The sequence below is a fragment of the Schistocerca nitens genome, chromosome 1 (assembly GCF_023898315.1).
Source record: "Schistocerca nitens isolate TAMUIC-IGC-003100 chromosome 1, iqSchNite1.1, whole genome shotgun sequence".
In the NCBI taxonomy this organism is placed as follows: Eukaryota; Metazoa; Arthropoda; class Insecta; order Orthoptera; family Acrididae; genus Schistocerca; species Schistocerca nitens.
In genome coordinates this window covers 829,492,229-829,519,601 of record NC_064614.1, presented here as the reverse complement: position 1 = coordinate 829,519,601, position 27,373 = coordinate 829,492,229, and the positions used below count along the sequence as shown (strand labels likewise).

Below are 27,373 nucleotides of genomic sequence, written 5' to 3'. Positions count from 1 at the left end.
TGAAGTCGGTGAGATGCTGCGTGGAGATGTAAACACTCCGACGTGTTCATCGTAGTTACTTATACAGGGTGTTCGGAAATTCCTGTTACAAACAATGGGACTTATAAAAGAGGAGTGAGTACATAATACTTTGATTAGGAACCCATGTCCGGAAACGTATTGTTTCCGTTTTACGGAGGTTTCAATTCGGGTGTTTAACTCATTTGCTTCTGCTTGAGGAATGGAAGTAGGCATGACGGAGTACTATTATTAGGTAACAATTCGCAAGGAAAAGTAACAAAAGACTCATTTTTCACAGTTTATGTAAAGTTTAATTTACGAGACTTCCGTTGAGGCAGAGGAAGATCTGCTGGCACAAGTTCTGGCCGTATACTAGAAAATGGAGAGAGACCAAGTGGGACGGACAGCGTGCACCAGAAAGGGCTTCGTAGGTACAATGTCTGTAATAACATCGGAGGTCGTCACGTCGAGCCGCTGTTGTAATGCATCAGAACTATTCAGTACGTACAGTATGCTAGGTTCTGTTTTGCTTTTCAATAATGTAAACACTTCATGACTAAGTGTTAATACAAAAAATATGGTTAAGTGATATACTGATAGCCGGCCGAAGTGGCCGTGCGGTTAAAGGCGCTGCAGTCTGGAACCGCAAGACCGCTACGGTCGCAGGTTCGAATCCTGCCTCGGGCATGGATGTTTGTGATGTCCTTAGGTTAGTTAGGTTTAACTAGTTCTAAGTTCTAGGGGACTAATGACCTCAGCAGTTGAGTCCCATAGTGCTCAGAGCCATTTGAACCATTTGATAAACTGATGTTTCGTTATGTTTCCTTTCGAATTGTTACCTAATAACAGTACTTCGTCGCGCATAATTCAATTCCTCAATCGGAAGTGAATGAGTTAAACACCTGAACTGAAACAAAAAAAAAAAAAGTCAAAAAATGGTTCAAATGGCTCTGAGCACTATGGGACTTAACATCTTAGATGATCAGTCCCCTAGAACTTAAAACTACTTAAACGTAACTAACCTAAGGACATCCCACACATCCATGCCCGAGGCAGGATTCGAACCTGCGACCGTAGCAGTCCTGCGGTTCCGGACAGCAGCGCCTAGAATTGCACGGCCACCGCGGCCGGCTGAACTGAACCATAGTAGATCGGAAACCGTACGTTTCTGGACATGGGTTCCTACACAAAATATTATGTACTCCTAGAAGTTTGTAACAGCAATTTCCGAAGACACTGTATAGCTTGGATACAGTGTAGATACGTTACAAGGTCAGATGGTTAAGACTGCATACTTTTTGCGAAGGAGTAGAATTCGAATCCCTGTCAGTGCATCTTTTTTAATGTTCTCGTTAGTTATTACGAATGTTGCCAGAAGAGCTTTCTTGAGTGGATTTGGGCAGATTGTTTCCTAGTTCATTACGATCTTATTCCGTCTCTATTGGTCTACATATCGACAAGATAATGATCTCTGACTCCTCCCTTTTGAAGTTTGACGACATCGACTATACCTTACCACAAAAATAACCTGTATCGCCGACATCCACGAAAAGAATCGTGTTTGGCAGCCATAATCTGGGAGCTACAGCCGATAGTTGGCTCCAAAATGGCATACAGCAAGCAAAAGTGCGAGACGGATTTCTCAGGCTTTTTTCCGGCAGGAAAATCCCCAGTGCGCTACATAACAGGTTTCGGACGGTTTTACTAGCGAATGTCCTTGTAGCAGGCTGCTGCCTCCTACCAGACAGAAGTCGAGAGGCGCTGCCGCTCGTGGCTTAATTGGCGTCACTAAGCGGCCGCTCATCCCGTCTGCTGCCCTTTGATGGCGGCTGTCGGTCCCCCTTTTTTGTAGCGACCCCCTCCGTCGTAGCGCGCAGTGCGACCTCTCGTCGATGCTCAAGTTAGCTTTCTCGAGCGGTTTAGCAGACATTACTGGCGGATTTGACAACTCTCTCCTTAGATGTCCAGTCGTTACCCTTCCAGCTACACACTTTCAGTCCTTTATAAGATCGCTGTAATATATAAATTAATTGAATTGCGGTATATAAAGAACCGCGAAACACACTGCCTGACTTCAGAGTGAAGTACCCAGAAGACATGGTTAGACGGCAGTGTAACATACACACCATCGCCGGATATGTAAATGATTGTAGAGCTGCAATTCTCTGTAACAGGTAGAACGGCTCCCAGGAAGCATTAGTGTAGCTCCTGTTTTGTGTTATTACCAGGCCTGGTACGGTATATAAGGGGAGTGAATAGCGTCAGGTGTTGAGTGATCACTGTGAAAGCCACTAGGATGCCGCGTACTCGCGACTGCTACGGTCGCAGGTTCGAATCCTGCCTCGGGCATGGATGTGTGTGATGTCCTTAGGTTAGTTAGGTTTAACTAGTTCTAAGTTCTAGGGGACTGATGACCTAGGATGTTAAGTCCCATAGTGCTCAGAGCCATTTGAACCATTTTTTTGCCGCGTACTCGTGTGAGAGAGTGTTATCAACACCTGCCTGAGTTTGAAAGTAGTGTCATCGTGCGTCTATATTTGGCCGGATGGTCAAATCGTGAAATATCCAGATTTACGGGTCATTCAGGTGTGACAGACGACCATGGAGAACTGCAGAGGAACAAGAGGGCGGGTATTCTCACGGTCAAGGTCCCGGTCGTCCACGTCTGATCACCGCAAGGAAGAATCGCCGTACCGTGCACCAAAGGTTTGTAACCTTTTCACGTCTGGGTTTGCAACTCGAGAAGGAGTAGTGCACTTCGTGCAACACTCTGTGACGTCTCACACCATTGGTCAAGAGACCAGCAGCAACTGGACTAGGGAATTACTGTCCAGTGCCTGGACTGGCGCTAACACCACAGAACGAACGAAATGGCTCTGAGCACTATGGGACTTAACATCTATGGTCATCAGTACCCTAGAACTTAGAACTACTTAAACCTAACTAACCTTAGGACATCACACACATCCATGCCCGAGGCAGGATTCGAACCTGCCACCGTAGCGGTTGCGCGGTTCCGGACTGAGCGCCTAGATCACCGCGGCCGGCACAGAACGAACGGCTGCGTTTGTAGTGGTCTCATGACCGGGAAGACAGTCGATTCTTCCCGTAGTGACATGGTCTGGGGAACCATCGGGTATGGCTTCGGGTCATGGCCGGCAATGACTGAGGGAACTCTGACTACACAACGACACGTCAAGGACGTCCCGCATCCTCACGTTTTCCTCTCATGCGACAGTACCGCGGTGTCATTTTTTAGCGGGGCATCGTTCGTCCACACATGACGCGGGTCTCTATGAGCTATCTGTGTTGGGTAGAGGTTCTCCCCTGGCCAGTAAGATCCCTAGAAATCTCCTCAATAGAAGATATGAGGGACCAGCTCGGATGTCGACTTTGTCCCAGTACGTTGTATATCAGCGACCATTTACAGCAGTTATGGGTCAGTTTGACAGGGGAGGAATCAACAGCTTAATGATGCCCTTCCCAGCCAAACCAGTACATGCATCCAGGTCTGAGTGGGTGCAACGTCTTACAGATAGAGAATCCTACTGCCATGGTCTTTGTAAATTTGACTCGATTTTGTAATCACTGAGGTAGCATCACAGACCATCTCATAACCTCTAAATCCGTGAAGCTTCATTTCGTTTCCCCCTCCCCTTCTAGGTGCTTACTTTGTTTCGTTTTTTGTCAGGCATTGTATATGACCGAAATAAAATCAAGTTGTGAAACGCAATAAATTTAAAATGTATTGCCTACACAAATCCTAATTCCCAAGTAAAAGGGGAAACGAAAATGTACATTTTCGGTTTGTTTTCTCATTTGCTTCCTCTTATCGTCCTTCGGCGTCTCATCAGTCAACAGGGTCACACGACATCGATAAACGAGATAGTTACTCACATTAATTTCCTACTTCTATGTGTACATTGCTGAAGGAGTATTGAAACAAAAGGGCAGTCGACATATAATATTCAAACCAGATAACGCCAAGTGTCTTTTGCAGTCAACTGGTAGAGTTTAAAGAGTCAATTTACTCACTAGGTACCGAAAATGAATGTCAAAAAATTAATTGGGCGGAGGAAATATAAAATGAAAAGCACTGTATTGTCACACTGTTTATGCACATCTTTTAATCTTATAACTAGTCCATTTTTCTAGAGTCGGAAACATTTGCCACAGAAAATTTATTGTCACTATCATTGAAGCTTACGTATTCATTCTCCACTTGTTTTGTAACAAGTCCCGTCCTTGGCAGATTAGACCTTTAAGTCTGTAATGTCTGCATATGTGAATTACGATATTTTTGTTGTTCTCAAATTGTAATACTATGACGTGTCCAGTAACCTTCTAAAAGGAATCTAAAGATAAATACTACTACTACTACTACTGGAAACAGAAATGTAGAAACCTATCTGTTTTATTGTGATACAAGTTCAAATGTTCAAATGTGTGTGAATTCCTAAGGGACCAAACTGCTGAGGTCATCGGTCCCTAGACTTACACGCTACTAAAACTAACTTCAACCATCTTATGCTAAAAACAACATACACACCCATGCATGAGTGAGGCCTCGAACCTCGGGCGGGAGGAGCCGCGCAATCCGTGACATGGAGCCTCAAACCGAACGGCCACTCCGCGCGGGATCATACAAATGTGCGATTTCTTATGGAATAAATTTTCTGAGTAGAAGTTAGTAGGTCTATGCTACTTACAACGATAATAGTTTATTTATTTCATTATGATGCTTGTGCACAACAAGTGTATCTGTTTGGAACTTTCAGGTGTCTGCAGATCTCTTACACGTACCCAACAGACTTACATGAGCCTTAAAGCAAATTTCAATAATCATAAAATCGTGCTCTCTGAAAAATTTTAGCAGATGGCTTCCCCTTTCATTCCTTTCCAAGTTCTACTACTATTTGTTCCTTCTCTCTCTTGCTTCGCCAGCTATGGAAATGCAGTCGCCTAAAAAAGTTTGCGTCTCCCTTAACGATTCGTATAATTTCTTTTATCTCACCACCCTTTTCTTTCTTTATCTTTATTATCTGCGAATGTAGTAGAGTATTAACTTTTACTATCGACAGAAGACATATGGACATAAAGATACCATGTACAGACTGGGTCCTTAAAATCTACAAGAAACTCTTTTGTGACAGGAAGAATGGAATCAACCCCATAAAAAAATAGTTAAGAGATATACAGGTTTACAGCCACTCATAGCAAGACAGTCGTGGTTTGCCAAATCCAAAAACTAGCCAAGATAATAGTTTCGACCTTGAGACTGCATCTGCATCATGTATCTCTGTCCTCACAGTTGTATAAAATCGCCGTATCGCTCACACTTTAGTGCCAATCACCTCTTTCAGTGCAACTGTTACGAGAGAAGCAGTACTACTGAAAGGAGTTATTGAGCCTTGATTACTGCCTATCGCTTTGCGCTCTCCCTCTTCTTGAGATCTAGCCATGAGTCCATATTATGTCATAGGTAGTTTCAAAGAAAAACTCAACAGGCCTCGGAAGGCGCAGCGGTACCGACCGATCGCCGTGTCATCGTGAGCCATTCGGCATAACTGGATGCGGATACGGAGAAGCATGTAGTCAGCACACCGCTCTCCCGGCAGTTGTCAGCTTCCGAGACCGGAGCCGCCACTTCCCAATCAAGAAGATCTTCAAGCGGCCTCACAAGAGCTGAGTTCACACCGCTCGGGAGACGCGTATGGTCGCCCACCCATGTGGTAGCCAAGCGCGACAGCGCTTAATTTCGGTGATCTATCGTTAACCGGGGTTACCACTGCGGCAACGCCGTTGGCTTTATAGCAAAAGAAGATGTAAAAATCTGGGAGAAAAGATGAATCTGAATTCAACGAAATTTTTTTTTTTTTAATTTTATCAATCTGTACGCGATAACGAAATTCTGATAATAGACAGTACGTCGGATCCAAGCGTAATATAACTTACGTTACGTCCCTTAATTTGTCAGCACCGAATATTGCACGTATCAAAACGAACACAGCGCCTTTACAATACTGACAGAACCTCCGTAATTGTGGTGGCTAAAAAATATGTAAGGTAGAGGCCAAATAACTGTTTGAAAAATCTTCGCCAGCAGACCAATTGACAAGGAACTTGGAAACTGACAGAAGGATGGCTAGATAATTACGCACGGGAAACTGAGTTGTGCTGGGTATAGGGCGAGAATTAGCCACAGCTTTTATGAAGGCATCACCTTGGCATTTGCCTGAACGGTTTTAGCGAAACCGCGGGAAATCAAGATCAGTATGAGCGACCGGTCTTTAGACCCATTTCCTCAGGAATACGTAGTTTTATGCCTTACACTGTGCCTCTTTTGTGTGAAACTAGAGCTGGTGGTCCGTATTCTAATGAGTCTCTTGCTAACTGCTGCTACTGTTGTAAGTAGGCTGTTTAGGTTTTTTTATTGATAACGCCACCTCAGTATGAAAATCACCGGCTGTGCCGTGTGCAGTCTGTGGCTGCTTTGCATTGTTGTAATACTCAACCATTGTAGTGTTAGGCAGCTGGCTGTGAACAGCGCGTAGCGCTGGGCAGTTGGAGGTGAGCCGCCAGCAGTGGTGGATGTGGGGAGAGAGATGGCGGAGTTTTGTAATTTGTCATGATATCAAGGTAAATACATTGTTGGTTCTCTATTAATATCTTTTATTTGCTAACTATCCCTATGAGTAGTTAGTGCCTTCCATAGTTCGAATCTTTTATTTAGCTGGCAGTAGTGGCGCTCGCTGTATTGCAGTAGCTTGAGCAGCGAAGATTTTTGTGAGGTAAGTGATTTGTGAAAGAGATAGTTTAATGTTAGTCAGGGCCATTCTCTTGTAGAGAATTTTGAAAGTCAGATTGCGTTGCGCTAACAAAATATTGTGTGTTGAAAGTCAGATTGCGTTGCGCTAAAAAATATTGTGTGTCAGTTTAAGCACAGTCGTGTAAAAATTATTCAAAGGGGAAGTTTCACTGTCTGCGTCCTGTATCTGCGAGAGAGTCAGGGAAAACGCTCTCCGACACAAGAACGCCAAGCATGCAGCGTCTTTCGCGCAGCTGTCAGTAAATTGCTTTTACGGTTACTGAAACAATACAGTGTGGTTTCCCAGTGACGTATCGCACACGACAGTACATCTTCCGCAGTTTATGTGACATACTGAACGTTCGCTGTCTCCATCATACTACAATTATCATCAAATAATGTCGACACGTTCAGGGAGAAAAATGAGCCTCTTCTAGCCTTTATGAATGTTGCAAGTCTCTCCTTTGCGGAAGGCTTCCTGCACTGGAAACAGTCTAGATATATGTTTTCTTGCCTCTCAGTGTACTGCATGCGGCATTACGAATCACCTAGATCCTCCTTAGGGTTCTGGTCACGTAGAGCGTTTACCTGCGCTTTAGATCCCGCAGTTGTAACCGGTTTGGATGCATTCTTGAGTTGTTATGTTTTTCTGCGCAGCTAAATGACCGTTTGTAGCCTATCCTGCGCAGTCAACAAACTTTCTTTCATTAAAAAGACTTCTAGATGTCATTAATTAATATTAACTAATTTGAACGTTATGTACGAATATTTAATAATATTACGCTTCAATTTACCATTAATTCTCTGCACTCATGAACATCATAATTAGGCATACAGTAATAATGTGCCTATGTCGACCGTTCGTAGGCCTCTTTCATCTCCAATTAGTAATAATGCTAGGGGTATGTAAAGAAAATTGTTGCTGAGCGCCAAGATCTAAGTCACAAGTGGGGAATAAACTGTGTAGTAATTTCTTCGAAAATCTGTTCTCGAAAGAGTAATTCGCTGCTACGAAGTAGTCTGAAGCGCTTGGGATAGAATTACCGGCCATGTAGGCGCGCCTTCCTGTAAACGCGACCATGGACCCGCCGGAAGGGACGTCAGGACGCCATTGTCGTTATTCAAGAACAAAAAGATTATAAATCGTCAGTCGTTGGTTTGTGTAGTTTTGCTGACTGTGTTGCGCCGGAGGAGACTATCAAATGAACTTATTGTGAATTCTAACTAAATTAGTTGCGTTCCTAATGGATAGACAGAAATTTACAAGGCGCATTACGTGTTTTGGAAAAGTTTCAGAATATATTTCAATTTATGTACCAGTATTTCTTCGTTATTATTCGTAGTTGGAGTATATTTTTGTGGTAGTAAGGAACTGTGAGAATTGAGCGATGATTAGCAATCAGTGTAGCTTTTAAGCAATTTGAAAAACATTTTCGGGAATCTAAAGGCATAATTATTCTTTGGAATCCATATAAACTATGATAATCTGAACTTCAGATTTCGCGTAGTGAAGAAATTGCCCAAGTACGCATTCAGATAAAGATCCAAGGCCAAAACATTGACAATTACAACTGAATATCCATTGCAATTATTCAGGCATTTGAATGCTAGTCTCCTGTTTCTCTCTTTACATCGCCTTCTCCACCTCTCTTTCTGTCCGTCTCCTCCTCCCCCCTTTCTCTTTGTCCAGCTGATGCTCCCCACTTTCTCACTGTCCATCTCATCCGCCCTCTCCATCTGTCCATCTCCTCCCCCTCCTTTCTCCGTTCACCTCATCCTCCATCCTCTTCCTACCCACGTTTTTCTCCTCCATCTCTCTGCTCATCTGCGTCCATCCACACAAAGCGGATGGGAAGCTAGGTTCTTCGTGCCCCTACAGTATCTCTTCCCAAACAATAAGAGCGGTCAAATGAAAACGAGACAGATTGGAAAAATGTAAGTAATTTGTAAATTATTTCAAAAGTAATCGTCATAATTGTTAATAAATTTATCCCACTGTGAGAAAAACCAGCCAATGTCTTCATGCAAATATGTTTGCGGTTGTCAACAGAACCATGATTGTACTCAGACATGAACCTCTTTGGGCCCACTTGCTGTAAAGGTTGTTTCGAATAAGCCGCAGAAGTTTCGCTGGGAAGCGTTTGGACATCCATCACACAGTCCTGATCTTTCCCCATACGATTTCCAATTTTTTGAAGCCCTGAAGAAAGATATTTGTGGCTGTCGATTTGCTTCAGAAGAAGAGGTGCACCCGTGGATACAATCATGGTTGAGTAGGCAAATACAAAAATCTTTCCACGAAGACGCTGACGATATACCCTCACATTGGGATAAATGTATTAACAGCTACGGAGGCTATTTTTGAAATAATAAGCAATTTACTTACTTTTTTCAAACTGTTTCATTTTCATTTCACTATGCCTTCTAGTTTCTACAGTTATGTTTTTAATTGATCTATTGGCTTAGAATGCTATCCACATAGCTCCACCAATACGGTATATTGTAATTTTGTCTTGTTTCTGCCAAACCCGTTAAAGAGAGGCGAAGGTCAGAAATTGGTCTTGTGAAGCAGGAAACGTACTTGTTCTGTTGTCAAATCAGAACGGAGCGACAGAATTCCATGTATCTTCAGCAATCCCACTGGTCAATCTGCTGGTAGTGGGGCTGTAAAACTACTGTAGGCTACCGAATGTAAGCATAGACTACTGCGGTTTTCCTAGTGGCTTTGGTCAGTTAAGGTCGTACCCACATTACCTGTTCGTTAGGTGCGTTGCATACCTGTCGGCCGTTACCTCATAACGATCGCTTTCCTTACTATGCGATCAGTGTCTCACTAGATTCCCTTAAAAAACGGAACAGGTGAACAGTTTAGAAACTGAGTAAGGATATATAAAGGGCCACGTAACGTAAGAAACATTTTTGTTCTTCATAGCTATACTCCAGTAAAATAAACAGCTTTTATAGCAAAACTGGAACTGTCAAAGTTTAATTCAGGTTTTATTCGAAAATATTTTATTTGTAACTTGAAGCACACGGTGTTGCAGTAAAAATAAAGAAAACAATACAGATTTAGCGTATAGCGCTAGGAAACGCAACAAAAAGGTAAAACAAAAAACTTCAAAACAAAAAATATCCAACATCACTGCAGTACTGCGTCGAAATTATACGAACATGTTTCTGTTACTCGTAAACAACTTTTACATTCGTCAATAAAAACAGAAAGCTCTTGGCTTTGGTCATGATGAAGAACGCTCTATTGAGTACAAAATAACAATAATAATTTTATACGTATAACTTTCTCATGTTTGTTCACGTTAACTGTGCATTCATCAAAAGTAACTGCTTTGGTTACGTGAAAGCGCAGAAGTTATGTGAGCAAATAATTTTTGTTAGTTACAACATGCAATTTATATTCTGTAAGGCTATAAAATAGACAATGGATTAATACAGAATGATGCGCGACTCTAATTATGAGCAAAACAACCAACCAATCAAAAAAAAAAGAGAAGTTATCAGCTCCCAGTTTATGTTTCTTCCCTTACCACTGCTACCAATGCTACCGGTAATCGTACCATTTACTACTCATTTACGAAGTGTACCAAAAGTAGCTTAACACGGACGAAATCTCTTTCCGCTCAAAATGCTAACAACATTGTGCTGACTTATTCCATAGACAAATGTAATGACCTTGGAGCTAATATGTGAATCACGAGTAACAGCTGCTACATCTGTTTCATAGCTCCGCTCTTCACAGGCTTGCGCGTTGTACACCACGTTCATTTCCAGTGACCTTCCAATAAAAATTTCTTGCGCATCTGCTGAATTTTCATTCTTGTTGGACACAGCCAATGAAGATTCCTTTGGGCTTTCAAGTTAAGGTTTCTCTTAGCGTTCTTTCTGCATTCTTCGTAAAGGAGTAGAACATTTCTTTCCAATTACACGGTGCACAGAGGCCTTTCAGCAGTCATTCTTCCTTCTCTCCCTGTTCGAATGGAACGAGACGTAGCCTTAATATACGGATGGCTTTATAGGAAATAGCCACTGCTGTACACTTCGTAGTGATTTGTAGTGTATAGATGTAGACACGTAATTTCTGTTGGTTCTGAATTCACTGGCGGTGCCACTTCCAACAGAATAACGAGACCCAAAAGTTCATCTTGTGAAATCTAATCCTTTTGTTGAGGCTGTTGACGAAACGGATTCAGAAGCAAATGTCTGTTTGCTAATATCGAGGTTTCAGAATTTCAGCCCACTTAAATTCGATAAGCTGGTGATTTTCAGTTTCGTTGAGAAAGCATGAAAGATATGTAGTAGCTGCTATTGTAAAATGTACAATTGTAGCAGCCGTTACAGAAAATCTCGGAATGCTTTTTTGTTTTTATTGCTGTTGTTCTTTAAAACTCTACATGATTTTTATGGATCCGTGACTTAACTGGTAAAAACGCAACCCTTATAGGATCACTTTGTTGCCCGTCTGTCTGTCCAACTGTTTCTCTGTTGGAAGCCCTTTTTCTCAGGATCGAGTAGACGAATCAAGTTGAAATGTGCTGCAGATACCGAAGTCTGTGGTCCATTGGCGGTGAAAAAAATTGAAGCCTCTTTTAAGTCAAAGCAGTCGAAAGATGCGGCCACTTATGTCACATATTTTACTACTCGTACACTCACTCACTAGGTTACTTCCCCTTGGTCTAAAATCATGAAATTCAGCAAAAAGGAAGATTTCCCAGTGCAGCCAAAAGAAAAAAAATCCGAAAACTGTTAATTTTTAATTATATCATACGAAAAAAATATATCTTTTGTCATTTCTTATTCGACGTCAAACCCGAAAAAGACAAACATCAGGGAAAGGATGACTTTATTGCTGATATAACGCTTTTGGGTGTTTACCCATCTTCAGACATCCAGGAGCGATTACTTCACGTAGATATTGCGTTTCAAGTTGTTTGATGTTGCAAATACATACAATTTGAAACGCCATATCTGCGTGCAATAATCGGTCATGAACATGTGATGATGGATAAATTCCGAAATGCGTCATATGAGCAATAAAGTTATTCCTTGTCTGATGTTTGACTTTTACCGTTGCGACACAGTAAGCCTGACGGAAGACCTACTGATTTTTGTTATAATAATGGTCGCCTCCTACATGATTTTATGTCACGTTTGTATTATTGAAATTAAAACATTCTCAAAAATCTTGGAAGCCCTGGGACCAATATCTTGCCAGTATCAGTGTCGATAACAGGCAAAAATGGTCGACATTCTCGATCCCGAAATCGATGAACTCTCTCTATACATACGGTAATTACGTTTGTACGAAATCCTCAGACTGCGAGTCCTACCCGCACCTGGACAATTTTTGTAAAAAAAGTGACAATACGTAACTATAATTATTTCTCATTTTGCTTATTAATCGTGACACTTAGTTGCTTCACTGTTTCAGTCTTCAGGGAAGATCAGTCGTCTATGCTCGAGTACTGTTCTGGAACGCGGTTTTAACCTGTCACGAATATCCAGTACTGGATTCGTGTTGACTTACATGGAGTCGTAGAATACAAATAAAAAATAAGAGCAAGTGCGCTGTTCTCACTTAAAGTAAAAAATAATTTACATATCAGTAGGTATAACTCTTTAAGCTATCTGTGCTTACGCCAGTATTATTGTCTTTTGCTTTTCAATGTTTTCTATGAGGTAAGTATTTCCTCAGTGATGGCGGTTTTTAGTTATGTTTTAAGCATGTGACTCTATATCCGCCGGCTGATACTGCGTCCTTTACTTCAGCCTGACGGGCTTACCAGTACTTTTCCGCCTGCGCTATCATCGTTGTTTTTGCTGATAACTATGCGAGCTATTTACATCAGAGGTTCACGATACAAAAATAATAGTAAGGCCTATGCATTACATCGTGTCTTACGTAAAACAGCTTGCTTTTGGCTTCTGGGACTTGACGGTCTTTCCGCAAACACGTTGCGGGCCTTAAATTTGAATAATTTTAAATGTCATGAACAGGGCTGCTCAGAGATATCACACGTAGGCACATCCAAAATCAAGCGTTCGACACAAATTTTACAATAAGTGAACACATAAAATTAAGAATAGAAACGGACAATGAAACAAAGTCCCTGTTAAATTAAAAGGAAGGTCAGCATTGGCCGTAATATTGATGTTTTATTGATAGCAGAATCGATTTTCGATCACATACTGATCATCTTCAGTGCTGGAAGCTGTGGTGTACATATTAAACTCAGACACTAGTATCAAGTTATCAATAACCAAAACTGAGAAGCAATCACAATAACTGACTAGTGATCGTATGGTCGTTGTGCACACAGCACTCCATGGAGTCGCCAATCAGTGAAGCCCCTGTTGTCTGATAGTTAGGTTACAGTAATTACAAATTCTCCGCTCAGAATGTTGAGTACATTGTATTACATTGCTTCTTTTCAGATGTCGCTTGTGGAATAATATTCTGCATTAACACATGATTTTTTAAAGAGTTTTCTTTGTGAAACTTGTGTCGTAAGAATAATATGCTCTCATCGAGCACATTTATATTGTAGTGAGCTCATCACAGAATTAAGAACTTATTTAGAGCTTCATGGTATATATATATAGTCTTCTGAGAAAATAATTTGTAAATATTCTTTCGTATTTTAATGTGATAACGTCCTCCATAATGAGAGGTAAAAAAATCTTTATCACAGTTAAATTTGGCTCCAAAATGAAATAATTATACCGGGACTAATATTTTGGATCCCTTGCCTAACCCTAAAAAAAGCTGGACAGGTAGCAAGGTTATGTTTGAAAATAAATTAAAAATTACGCTTCGTGACATCACTGTCTGTTTCGTACAACAATTTTTGTTTTTGTGTTGTGTGTATAAACCCTAGCGCCAATCTCTCAGAAGTTGTCCGTGGATGTTTGGTGATAGATTCAGTGTCAGAAACCAATTGTCTCCAGTCACTCTTACTCTTCAACTGCACTTCCCGAGTGTGTGAACATAGGCGTCTGCTAAACAAATCATCTCCTACTTCATTGAAGACATGCTGTAGGTTTGTGTGGTTTCCATATTACCGAGTGTTGTCACGCCATGTTAGGTGCTACCAACTATACGTTTGGGCAACAATCGGTTGACCGTGGTTCCCATGTTCCATAGTCATCAGGTCTGATTCCGATAGCCTAACTGTTGTGGGATTAATTGAGGAACTTAGTTTGCGGGACTTCAGGCCGCATTCGAATGTTTCTGGCTGTCAGATTCTCGTAGCCTGTCTTGGAATAAAAGAGCATGTGTGACAGTGGTCGGTTTTTGGCTACACTATGTTACATTACCGTAGACATTTTTGCATACTTTCAAGGAACAGTTCACCCAATAACAGAATAATCATTGCACAATACTATAACAAAAGTGTTATTTTCTCGCAATCGTTGTATTACTCGCGCATTTTTTTTTTAATTTTTGGTTTATGTGCCATCATGCATGTTACTTCACTGGTGATAATGTAAATTAGAAGTTGATTTCTTGATTTTTTATATCGACATTTGTCATTCACGACCGCAGAAGCAGTATATTACTAACAGATCACCACCTAATTAAGCGGTAACGAGCTGCTGGGGACAAAAACGTCTTCAAACAAAAGCACATCAGCATGTTTGCCAAGTCCATGTTGTTAGATATAAGAGAATGATATTTTTATTGTGTATAATCCACTCTGTAAAATGAGAGACTGTTAATGTGGCTCTATTAGTAAATAATAAGACATATAGAAATGAAGTTCTAGTTAGCAATTCGAAAAAAACAAAATTCCATAGTTAATTATTTTTTCTTTCTTTGACAAGTAATCCTCTTACAGTAGCATATGAACTTATATCTATAAGAACACGACCGGTTTCGTGATATGGAATCACATCATCAGGTGTACATCTGAGCAAGACACAAGATATGCAGCGAACTATATGATTCAAAAACTGACACGAACCCCAATAATAAAAGCCATATGACAACCAATATTGAGTACTCACACGTTGTTTAGATATTAAATCTGTAGGATGGGAAGAAAGGGGACTTAACCTCCTCTAGAGAAAATGCTGCTACCATCAACAATCAGGTCGCCAACCTACAATGAAAAGGAAAGGAAATAAGAGACAGATCAAGTTAGTAGCGTGGATAGCCCGACAGCTTAAAAACTGTAATCATGTAGGGAAGCGGCATCCTCCCCCCCCCCCCCCCCCACCGATAGGGCCACACTGCTAGTCACCGCATGCTCACGTGCCTCAGCACAGAGCTGCTTCCGTGTGCGGTGGCACTTGTGCCACCCCCCGCTGTGGAAACACGTGAGTGTGCGGTGACTAGCAGTGCCGGGGGGAGGGGGGGGGAGGCCGCTTCCCTACATGATTACAGTTTTTAAGCCGTCGGGCTTCGGGTTATCCACGCTACTAACTTGGTCTGTCTCTTATTTCCTTCCCTTTTCATTGTAGGTTGGCGACCTGCTTGTTGAGGGTAGCAGCATTTTCTCTAGAGGAGGTTGAATCCCCCTTCTTCCCATCCTACGAATTTAATAACTGAACGACGTGTGAGTATTCCATATTGGCTGTCGTGTTGCTTTTGTTATTAATGTTCTTGTTAGTTTTTGTATGGTGATGTTGACTGCATATTTTGTATCTTGTTCGGATGTACACCTGATGTGATTACATATCACGAAATCGGTCGTGTTCCTATAAATATAGGTTCATTTACTGCTGTAAGAGGATTGCTTGTCAAATATGGATTACTTTAGCTGTGATTGCCCACAGCATAGCACTACTAGTAATTTTTTGTCTTTGGCTGCAGTTTCATGCCTGCAGTTACCGTATACAATTGAAATATCCATACCACAGTACCGTAGCACACCGATAGAGCAATAAGGCAACGTCGCGCAGCTCAACTCCACTTAAACAATGGAATACACCGTTTTGTTCTGTCTCGTCTAGAGGTGTGGTACGGCACTGTGGTCCGGAGATTTCCATTGTGTACCACAACTGCAGACTTAGTTCACATGGCTCTGAGCACTATGGGACTTAACATCTGAGGTCATCAGTCCCCTAGAACTTAGAAGTACTTAAACCTAACAAACCTAAGGACATCACACACATCCATGCCCGAGGCAGGATTCGAACCTGCGACCGTAGCAGTCTCGCGGTTCCGGACTGAAGGGCCTAGAACCGCACGACCACCGTGGCCGGCCAACTGCAGACTTGAACTTGCAGCCAAAGAAAAACTTAATGAGAAACTTTATTTTTTCGAGACGACGATTAAAAATGTATGATTACCTTTGTGTATATTTCATGTGTTTTCTTGCATAATCGCCAAACATATATTATTAATAACATATTTACTGTTGTGATTTTTGTTTTTGCTTCCTAAGCAAGGTCAAGGCTCCTTCCCTCTCCCGTCCAAGTCCAATTCGTTACGACTCTAACGATTATGATGTTGACTTGAGTATAAAATAACCTTCACACTGCCGTTCTTGAGGTCTTTCCTTCCCTGTTGCCTCAAAATGGTGGTATCAAGAAATTTTGTGTCCAGCCAAGACGGCAAGCATCGCCATGAAGTTCTGCGCTGCAGAGTGCGAGTACGTCGCTTGCTCATGCTGTTAACTGTGTTTGTTTGCAGGTACTGAGGTGGAGGCGTGTCCCAAGAGGTGTCCTCCAGACCAGCCGACAGTATGCGCCGCAGGACCACGCAACAAGTTCCGCAAGACCTTCCCCAGCGCCTGCCACGTCATCATCTACAACTGCGTTTACAAAAGGCGTAAGTAGCATCGCCATGGGCTGCACTGGAGATTATCATACTAAAATGACACACTACAGCCAATGTCCTCAGTTTTATCGGCGGGTTTTTCGACATAGAAATACACCCCCACACTAAGAAAAGGGAAATATATGAGAGTAGTTTCTGTAAATTTTAGGTAGCTTTTTGATCATGCAGATATCATTTAAAAGTAAAACCCATGAGTAGTGCGCAAGCTGACTTCATGAATTTTTCCGGGCACTCTTCCGGAACACTCCTCCCATGACGTGCTGCAACCGCAAGACACACATTTTATTATTACACGTAGGAACAAATTCACAATTAATCACTTACAAGGAACAGAAAAATCAGCGTTATTCGAAGTAATACAGCAACTACTCATTTTCTATTTACGTACTGTTGTCTACACTGTACAATCACATTAATGTGACCACCGGTCAAAATCCTGGACATTGTCCCCAAGGATATATACGTTGTTGTTGTGAACTGGGCCTCCCAAACGCACCCTCCTCCAGCCCCGACCCTTCCGACGATTGTTGCAGGGTGTATGACGCCGTACACGCCAACGACCGTCACACTGATGGAGTATAAAACGTGATTCATCCGAAAAGGCCACCTGTCGCAACTCGGCGGACGTCAAGCTGCGGTATTGGCGTGCAAATTCGAGCCTTCGTCACTGAAGAACAGCAGTCAGCTTGGATGCACGAACCAGGCGCCTGCTGCATAGGAACATAAGCAGCAGTGTTCGCTGGACGGTCGTTGAGGAGACCCTCTTGTTAGCCTCTTTGTTCATCTGGGCAGTCAGTTGCTCAACACTTGCCTATCTCCATAGCCATCGTACACCTCTGTCACTCATGGCAAGTCTTGCCCCACAGTTGTCTCGGCGTCGATTTTGGATAGCGCCATTTTTCCGTGCAGGGTATACTTTAACCACGGCGGCATGCAACCAGTTTCAAAACTTCGCCATTTCGAAAATGCTTCCATTCTTGGCCCAAAATCCGTTGATCATGTCGTTTCATAAATCGCCCCATTTCGCATTGCTTCAACACCTGCACCCTTTCCGCGTTTCCATCCCCTTCCCCTCTCCAACATGCTTTATACAGGGTGTAAATTTTAAGCTGACAAACCAGAATAACTCGAACAATAAGCTTCACACAAAAAAATGTGTAGAATCCAAAGTTGATTATTTTCGAGGGGGACATCTGCTAGTGCTAAAATTAGCCCACCACCCCAGCCTCCTGGGGTGGGGCGGGAGGCAACTTTAAAATTTCAAATGGGAACCCCAATTTTTATTGCAGAATCAGATTCTACATAAAAACTACGTACATATTGTCTTAAACATTTGTTTTGATTCTTGGTAGTTGGCGTTGAAATTCAAGAAAATCTATGCTCTCATTTTTGCGTGGATAATGGTTATGGATAAATAAAAAAACCTATTTACTTCGTAAATTTTGATTTGATAAAACTAAAACTCTCCCTCTCTTCCCATAGGGTGGGGTTTGAGAGAGAAGAATTAGAGTTTTACAAATGTTGACCGAATCTGCGGAAAAAATTAATATGTGGGTCAACGTTTGTAAAACTCTAATTTTACAAATGTTGACCGAATCTGCGGAAAAAAATTAATATGTGGGTCAACATTTGTAAAACTCTAATTCCTCTCTGTCAAATCCCACCCTATGGGGAGAGAGGGAGAGTTTTAGCTTTAGTAAATCAAAATTTACTAAGTAAAGAAGTATTTTTTATTTATACGTAACCGTTTTCCACGCAAAAATGAGAACATGGATTTTCTTGAATTACAGCGCCAACTACCAAGAATCAAAACAAATGTTCAAGACATTATGTACGTATTTTTTATGTAGAATATGATTATGCAATAAAAATGGAGGTTCCCATTTGAAATTTTAAAGTTGCCTCCCACCCCACTAATTTTAGCACCAGTAGATGTCCCCCTCGAAACTAATCGACATTGGATTCTACACATTTTTTCGTGTGAAGTTTATTTTTTCGAGTTATCCTGGTTTGTCAAGTTAAAATTTACACCCTGTCTACCCACCCTGTATAGCCACCGCTGCTAGTGCTGCCACCTGCTGACTGCGAGTGGTTGATGTTGAATATAGGGGGTGGTCACGTTAATGTGATTGGACCATGTATAATTCCGTAGCTCAACTATTATCATGTGAACATCAACGTCTCAGTGCGTACTTCCTGCAACCATTTTTCCCATTTAAGATATCGTTCCGTCCTTCAAGGATTTCTCTTGTTTTTGAAATGTACATTCAGTTTATAATTACATGTATTTTTGCTACTGTGCCGAATCTGTAAAGAAACAGTTCGCCCTCATGTTGATGGAAGTGGGAACAAATGTGGCATTTCGTTCCCTGTGTTACGTATTTAGAGTGAAGCTATCGTTGAAGGATACACATTTCCACACGAGGAAAGCGATTCAGAAAGTGTCTAGTTCTAGTTCAAGAAGATTTCCGCAGGGCACATTTGTAACGTCAGAAAGAGGTTTAAGACACCGACCAGTATATGTACTGCCTCAAACAGATAATACATGGAGTAAAAACAGTATAGTTGTTACTGCTCCCTGATTTATTTTCCGGTTGTCCGTACTCCTAACAGGCTGCCGATAAAGAGCTCCCTGAATGTCTGGAGAGTAATTTTCAGTCCCCCTAGTACGTAGGTAACTAGCGGAATTGCATCTGAATGATCGATCAGTTTAGTTAATATTTTATTTGAGTGTATCCAAGCGTTCGGCTTAACGAACAAGAACAAATTTATTCGGACCTTCAGATAATAAAATCTAAATACCACAATCATGAATGACTAAAACTGCGCTTAGAAGCAGAAACATGACACTAGCATTTCTCAGCAGGTTAGAAGTGAAGTCAGTCCAGACGGAAGTCATACTTTTGTGCATTGCATCAAACACGGCAGAAAACACACATGTACACTACGGGTCGCCATGAAGTGTGTGGCAGAGAGTTACTTCCATTCTATCGTGTATTAAGGTTTCTTTCTGTTCCATTCATTGCTTTCGCGAAAAAGACGGGCCTTTCATTTTTAAATTTAATTAATGTGTTTATGTTTCTCTCTCTAATCTTCTCTCTCTGGAATCAAACAAACCTGCGATCGCTGCTTTTCGTTGTATCAGCCCATGTGTAGTGAAAAAGCATATTACGCGAAATCTGACATCAGAATGCAGCACATATACTACGAGAAAAAAATTAGTATACAGTTTTAGAAGTTGCGATTCACTCAGATGTTATTGCCGCAACAGTGCATATTAAGTACATGAATGGTTACATTTACAGATCAGTAGTACAAACGGTTCTATGGTACCAGGGGGTTGGGGGTTGGGTTGTTTGGGGAAGGAGACGAGACAGCTAGGTCATCGGTCTCATCGGATTAGGAAATGTTGGGGAAGGAAGTCGGCCGTGCCCTTTGAAAGGAACCATTCCGGCAATTGCCTGGAGCGATTTAGGAAAATCAAGGAAAACCTAAATCAGGATGGCCGGACGCGGAATTGAACTGTAGTCCTCCGGAATGCAAGTCCAGTGTCTGACCACTGCGTCACCTCGCCCGGTCTATGGTACCAGTGTAACGTCCCCTTAGAAAAATTATGCATGACTGTGCTAAAACTGATACACAATATTTTTTAGCGCAACGCAATCTGACTTTCAATAATCCCTACAAAAGAATGGCACTGACTAACATTAACCTATACCTTTCACGAATCACTTACCTCACAAAAATCTTCGTTACTCGAACTACTGCTATACAGCGAGCGCCACTACTGCCAGCTAAATAAAAGATTCTAACTACTGAAGGCACTAACTACTGATAGGCATAGTTAGCAAATGAAAGATTTTGATAGAGAAAAAACAATGTATTTACCTTAATAGTGTTCAAAAGTCATAATATATATAGCAGTTCATGACATCCATTCTAACAAATGTACTGTTTCTGATGGACACACGTCCAGATCATCCGCTCTCAAAAATCCGCCATCTCACTTCCCCACATCCACCACTGCTGGCAGCTCACCTCCAACTGCACAACGCTACGCGCTGTTAACATCCAGCTGCCCAACACTACAATGGCAGACAACAATGCAAACTATCCACAGACTCCACACAGCACAGCCAGTGATTTTCATACAGAGCGCTACATGGCGTTACCAATAAGAAAACCTAAACAGCCTACTTACATAGCCCCCATGCTCCCCACAAAAAATTTTACAAATTGTTTTCGGCAGTGGCCAATACAGATTTGAAAAAAATTTTCATAATTACAATAACAAAGAAATCAAATGTACACACGTATTAATACAATGTTGGTCAAAATCTAAAATTTTCTCACAGTCCATAAAGACAGTCCTGATCATTCATCACAGTAAAATTGCTGTGTTTTTTTTTTTCTCTCAAAGTCTGAGCAGTAAAAGAGAAGGCACACGGAAGTAGTGGATTTCCATGTAGTCTTGAAGAAGTAGTGTTGTCTTTCCAACGGAAAGACAGTGCTGACTCTTGACATGCTGACAGCTAATGGGTCACAACAGAGCAAACCCACAGCAGAGTCAGTCGAAGTTGAAGAATATTGGTAGGTAGTTCATCACAGAGCAGACCCACTGTAGTCCTGGTAGAGTATATGGTATTGGTGGGCCACCAGAGGTGCATAACCACTGCAGTCCTTGTAGAAATAATGGTATTGGTGGGCCATCAAAGATGCAGACCCACTGTAGTCCTTGTAGAGACGGCCAGCAGCCATCTGTTGCGACTGTGCAGGTGCACAATAATTATCGAAGAGTCTTGCGGAGGATATAGCAAGTCCGTAAACCACTCACAAACCACTCACAAAGTTTTTGGAATTGTCCTTAGAACCAGCAATGCTGTTAATCAGTCCCTTGCTGAATTATTAACACACGTCCAAACACTAACAGTCCTCTTTTTTTTCACATATTGTGCATATACTATGACCAACAGAAATATGTGCAGTGAAATGAATGCTTACAAGTTACTTAATTTGATGAACTGATGTCAATTACAATTTTATAACATAAGAATACAATAACAAAGGTACAAAATACATCAGTAAAAAACATAACAATGCAGATAGCATTTGTAGTAATAGGGACTTTACAAAAGAATGGAAATAAACATATACATCAGTGTTACTGGAATTATGACATAAGTAAATACATAAAAGATCAGAATAACTTTTGAAACATCAACTTCACACATGAGCATTAAAACAAAACAGAATAAATAATGTCTAAACATCTTTACAAAGTAAATAACATATTATCAGAAAAATTCTACAACATAACTCTCATCAGATAAACACATAAAGACAGGAAGAACACAAATACCCAAGGGTACACAAACACATAGTGGGATAACACAAGAGGAAAGGGCAGGGTTTGTTTTCAGTGTAACAATTGGTACTGCAGTCCAACCCAAAACTTCATTCCATAGATCTTTCGTCTTATTTCAACATTTGTTTTCACCAAAACATCCTATCCAAGCATGCTTTCTGTATTTATATGTTCACATATTTCTTACCTCATTATTTATTTTCCATTATCTTACCTCATCATTTATTTCCAAGAAAATCCTACCGAAACTTGTTGTCTCTAAACCCTACTTTTTTGTTCATATCCTCTTTCAAAATACTTTTTTTGGCCAAACCATTTTCTTATAGCTTCTCAATGCATTTCTTCCAATTCATCACAACTCGTTCTCTTATATAGCCTACCCCATCGTAAGCTAACTTAAATCTACTGAGCTCAGATGCATAAACACAAGGCAATGCAGCAGCACGAAACAATTAACACAAACAGCAATGACAAAAAAATGCAAATTGGCAAAGCAAGCAACATAAATTAGCAAAGCAAATGCAATATTACAACTAATATAAGGCAATGTGCAGCAAACAAGAAAAATAAATCCGTAGTAAAACTGGCTTAACAGAGTAATAGAAAGTCAAATTCAGTAACATTATGCCTGGCAAACAGCAGCAGCAAATGCAATAACTTATATCTAAACATGACAAAGCTCAAGCAGAAAAAATATTACAGTAAAAATGGCCATGTTTAATACCTATGTCACATCTTAACACTAGAGTGATGCATCACTGTAACTTACTCTAGCAGACAAGTTACCAAGTCACTGACAAAAATTATGTATGCAATTCCTGTGAAGTTGAAATGTCTCTTTGCGCTCCCTCGTTTTTTTGGAAGTAGATCATAAAATTATTCTTTACTGGGTCTGTAGACAGAAAATAATGATATTAGTACATCTATTAAATTTTATTTTAACCAATGCTACAGTGCAGCTAGAAACTAGATATTAAACAAAATGAGCAATCTCTCAACTAGAAAGACAATAGAAGTAAAATGTTTCTCATCATTTCATTAGGCATTTTAGTAAATATCATAAATTAAGAGATCCACAGTGTAATTATATGTTTTCAAGTTTGAGCATGTCGTATTTGCGATGCTTTCGACAAGGAAATGTCAATAGCGAGGATAATGGCCTCTTTTTTTTTCTCCACCTAATGTCTTTCTTTTGTCAGACGACTATCTCTCAGCTGGGCGCCCAAAACTCATTACTTCAAGGTCACTTACCTTTCTTACCAAAATATATACGACAGCAGTGTCCACTACAGTGACAGTCTCATATAAAAAAAATTTCACAGGTCAAGAATTTGCGTTACAAATCTATAGAAACAAAATCCTATAAATATAACAGTGTCCAAAACATTTTCGTCAGCATTGTGAAACATTCACGTTTGTACACACATTTCATAACTCTTAAAGTACGATTCTTGGTTTCCAACATCCGTTTTAAAAAATCTGAGTCCCTAACCACTTCTCATTATTCCTTACCTTATTACACATATACATATTCGTCGACACGTCAATCTCGCGTCGACACTTCAATATTTCATCATAATAAATATGAAGCATGATCAGATTCCTCATATAGCATCAGCTTATTGATCATAAACATACCTCAACAGCATAATACACATCGTCGTCGTAATAATATCATAACACCTCAGTCAAATCTCAAAAACGTCGTAGCTTTCTGCAATAATTTCAAAACCTAAAAAAAATTCTCTGCTCATTTCAATAGTGTCATCTACCTCAAACGTACTTTAAAAATCATGATCCCATACCAAATACATCATTCAAAGCTCTCATAGTATCACAATGGTTCCGAAAAAATATGAAGAGTTCACAAAGTACAGACAAAATACAATTTCATAAGTGTGAAGTTATCCAACTGTGTAATTACGTAAACATGTGTCACTGACGTAGTAAAAAAAATGTTTGTCTCTCTCAGTTAAATGATCAGATAGCTGTGTAATTATGTGTTAGAGAAATATGGTACCGATGTGTAAAGTTCTATAAGCAAATACCATATTAGCTAGGGCTCCTTGTGCTTGCCAAACACATGGTACACTAACTAAGCGTGTACCCCCCTGAGGATTCATGTAATTATACCCTCAGGTGTTACAGATTACAGCAATGGAATGAAATGTATCAGGGAAAACCTTTGTATCATTGTAATTCAAAAATCTTTAAACATAAATGTTTTATGTACAAAATCTATCACTCAAATACGTGTACTGTAGCGCTAAACTGTGCGTCTTGTTGTGAGATAATCTCTGTCATTACTTAAGGGTAAAAAATGTGCCAAGTGTCATAATTATCGTCGTCCATAAGCAAAGTTCTGTAGAAGTCAATGTACTTACCTCGTAATAAACGAAGTGAATTGCTATGCGTATGGATATCGTAGTTGTTACGCTTCTTGCCGTGATGAAGTAAGTACAGTACTGTGACGTATTGTTGTGCTACAGAAAAGGCTGTCTCATTGTAGCTATACCACAAAAGTTACTACTAAAACACATTTCCTTTCCAGAAGATTTCAGAAAAACTGTGCAGATATAAAACAGATACATCACAAAAGCAACCATGTAAATTGTGTCACACATTAGTAGTGTCGTGATATAATCGTGTAGCTGTCAAAGAAAACAAATGCTAAGTCATCTTTAATCTCACAGAATGAACTTCAAATAAAGAATGTCATTTCAAGTAAACCAAAATGTTGCATTAAGGTCTCATTAGCAGTATATGTCCTAAGTATGTAAGCCTTATAGTCGTTATGTAATCATGCAACTAACAAGCAAGACTGTACACACACAATAACTCTGTGTCGTCTGTTCACTATAACAATGGATTCTTTATTACTGTCTAAATATGTTCCCTAGGTTCTAGACTGGATAGTTAACTTCAAAACATTGTTGCATGTTAACAGTTTCTAAGTGTGACAACGCGTACTAGTAGCGTGAAGTGAAAAATTTTATGGCAAAGACTGAGTTAAAAAGCAGATTATCTTTCAATAAACGGTTTTACATGTGAAATGTGATGCAAGCCTTTACTCTTCCTACTATGTAGAGCTCCAGCTTCAACGGAATTGTCATGTGGTATATGGTACATCGGTAAAGAATGCTCAGATTTTTCTCAAGGTTGGCGTCTATCTTATTTTTCTCAGAGCCAGCCGGCGCACGAGGCTGCCTGCGGTGCGAGTCATTGTCTGCTATCTCTTTGTTGGCGTGCATCGTTATTGGGATTAGGAGACCTAACTTCTACAAATTCACCTTGTCGAGAGGGCCCTGCCCTGTTTGAATCCCACCAGTTCTGATGCAATTCAGGTCTGTTGTTACGATTATATCGTCTGTCGTCATGTCGGTAGATTCCATAATTTCTTTCTTGTCGGTCACATGGTGGAGAATTTCTCCCTGAATCGTAACTGCGCGCTGAAGTGTTGCGTCTGAAGTTATTCTGTCTCCCTCGATAATAATTGTTTTGGTTCCCATATTGTCTGTTTCTATGTTTATCTCTGTCGTATTCATTACTACGGAAGTGCGATCTTTCTCTGTAACTATTACTCTGCCAGTGGTTGTCATATGGGTGGTGTCTGTTTTGTTCACGATTTGCGTTGTAAGAATAGCCTTGTCGTGTCCAATTATTATTTCTTTCATCGCGGAATTGTGACGGATGTGACCTGTAGTTGTTGTGTTCCTGTTTTCGCGTCCCGCAATTGTCAGTGTCGATTTCCAATTCTTGTAACAGTCCCTGAAAAGCTTCAATGTCGTCTTTGCAACGTCCTGCCAAAATAATATGTCGTAAATGTTCAGGCAATTTGATTAAGCAAATGCGGATGAGTTCTGAGGGGCTGTAAGGTTTTGACAGGTACTGATTCTTGTGCAACACGTCTTCAAAATATTTCACAAGACTGGAAAATTCAGATTGTTCGAAATGTTTCATCATTATGATGCTATGTTTTACTCGGTCTTGTGTAGCTTGAGACCAATATGCTGAGAGGAAGGCATGATAAAATTCTCCTTCACTATGACAATCGTGAATGACCGATCGCATTCTTTCAGCTGGTTCATTCTCTAAATAGACACACATAAATTCTAATCTGTGCTCTAATGACCAGTTGGGAGGAAAACAAAGAGAGAATTGATGGAGCCATCCTTGTGGATGAATGTCGTTGCCAGAATTTTTAAATGTTTTGAATTTACCTGTAGTAATGAACAGCTTATAGTCAAAATCATCATGTCGGCGAGTCGCATGTCGGTCATTGTTACGTCGTTTCTGCGGTTGCATCTCAAAATTCGGTGTACCTTGCCAATTTCTTTCATAATTTCCGAAGTGCCCTGTGTTATTATTTTGTGGCTGTTCCGTATTTCTATGTCCCTCTTCCCGTATTGGAGCGCGAGTGTCCTCTGAAATACGTAATTCTTGTATTACCTGTGTCAGCTGATCTTGTACTTCCCAAGTTTCTTTTTGGTGTTGCGTATTAATTTGAGTCTGATTTTGTTTGAATTTCCTAATTTGTTTGCACTCTTCTGTGTCATTAAAGATTACCGGTTTTGTGTCATTCAGATTATCATCTACCTTCGTAGTTATTTAGCTGATCCGAAAGTTCAACTACTTTCTCTGATAATGAACTAATTTCCTCCATGTGTCTTTCTGAACCAATTTTCAGAGTATCTACTGTGTCCTTTAAGTTTTCCTGAGTTTTTGCAAGTTGCGTAACCGAATCTGTAGATGCAACTGAGTCAATTTTAGCTTGCAAGGTCTCATGATTTTCATGAACAATAGTTTGCAGTTCTTTTATGGCTGCTTCGTGATTCTGTAATGCATTTTCATGCCGCGAAAAAATAGGTTGAAAATGCTCACAAATTTGTGCTTTTACGTCATTACAGCCTTTTTCACATTTCGATTCAATGCTATGTAAATTAGTAGTTAAATCTTCACGTGTTCGTTCAAGTGTGGTGTCTAACGTTTGAAGATTTTGTTCCATTATGTCTAACTTTTGAAGCTTTTGCTGTGTTTGTCTCTGATTTTGTTCCATTTGTTGCATTAATTGCAATAATAATGTATTAGTGTCTGGAATCTGTTTCTCTATGCTTTTTGGCAGTGCATTTTCACCGGCAACATTCACATTTTGACAAGCAGAAAATGTGTCTTGACTCATTTGAGAAAACGGTGAGGACCCAAAACCTGAGTCTACAGTATTTGCAATATTGTGTTCTGTCATTTCGGATTCCTGAGGCGAGCTGTTGCCGACCGATCGATCGATAATGCTTCCCTGTTCACTACTTGTTTCACTGTCTACACCATTATTTGCCGCTCGATCCATTTCCCTATGCACAGTTACCAAATTACTACTTCCAATGTCTGTTAATTCATTACACAGTGG

The 27,373-nt window shown here is 40.5% G+C and overlaps 1 long non-coding RNA gene across 1 annotated transcript in view; it reads left to right on the top strand.

The window, feature by feature from the left end:
* Nucleotides 1-27,373, top strand: part of LOC126237171 (uncharacterized) — a 251,142-nt gene that overhangs the window by 210,240 nt on the left and 13,529 nt on the right. The window contains exon 2 of the long non-coding RNA XR_007545046.1: nt 16,458-16,595. This is a non-coding gene — a long non-coding RNA (uncharacterized LOC126237171). The remainder of the gene's footprint in view (nt 1-16,457; nt 16,596-27,373) is intronic.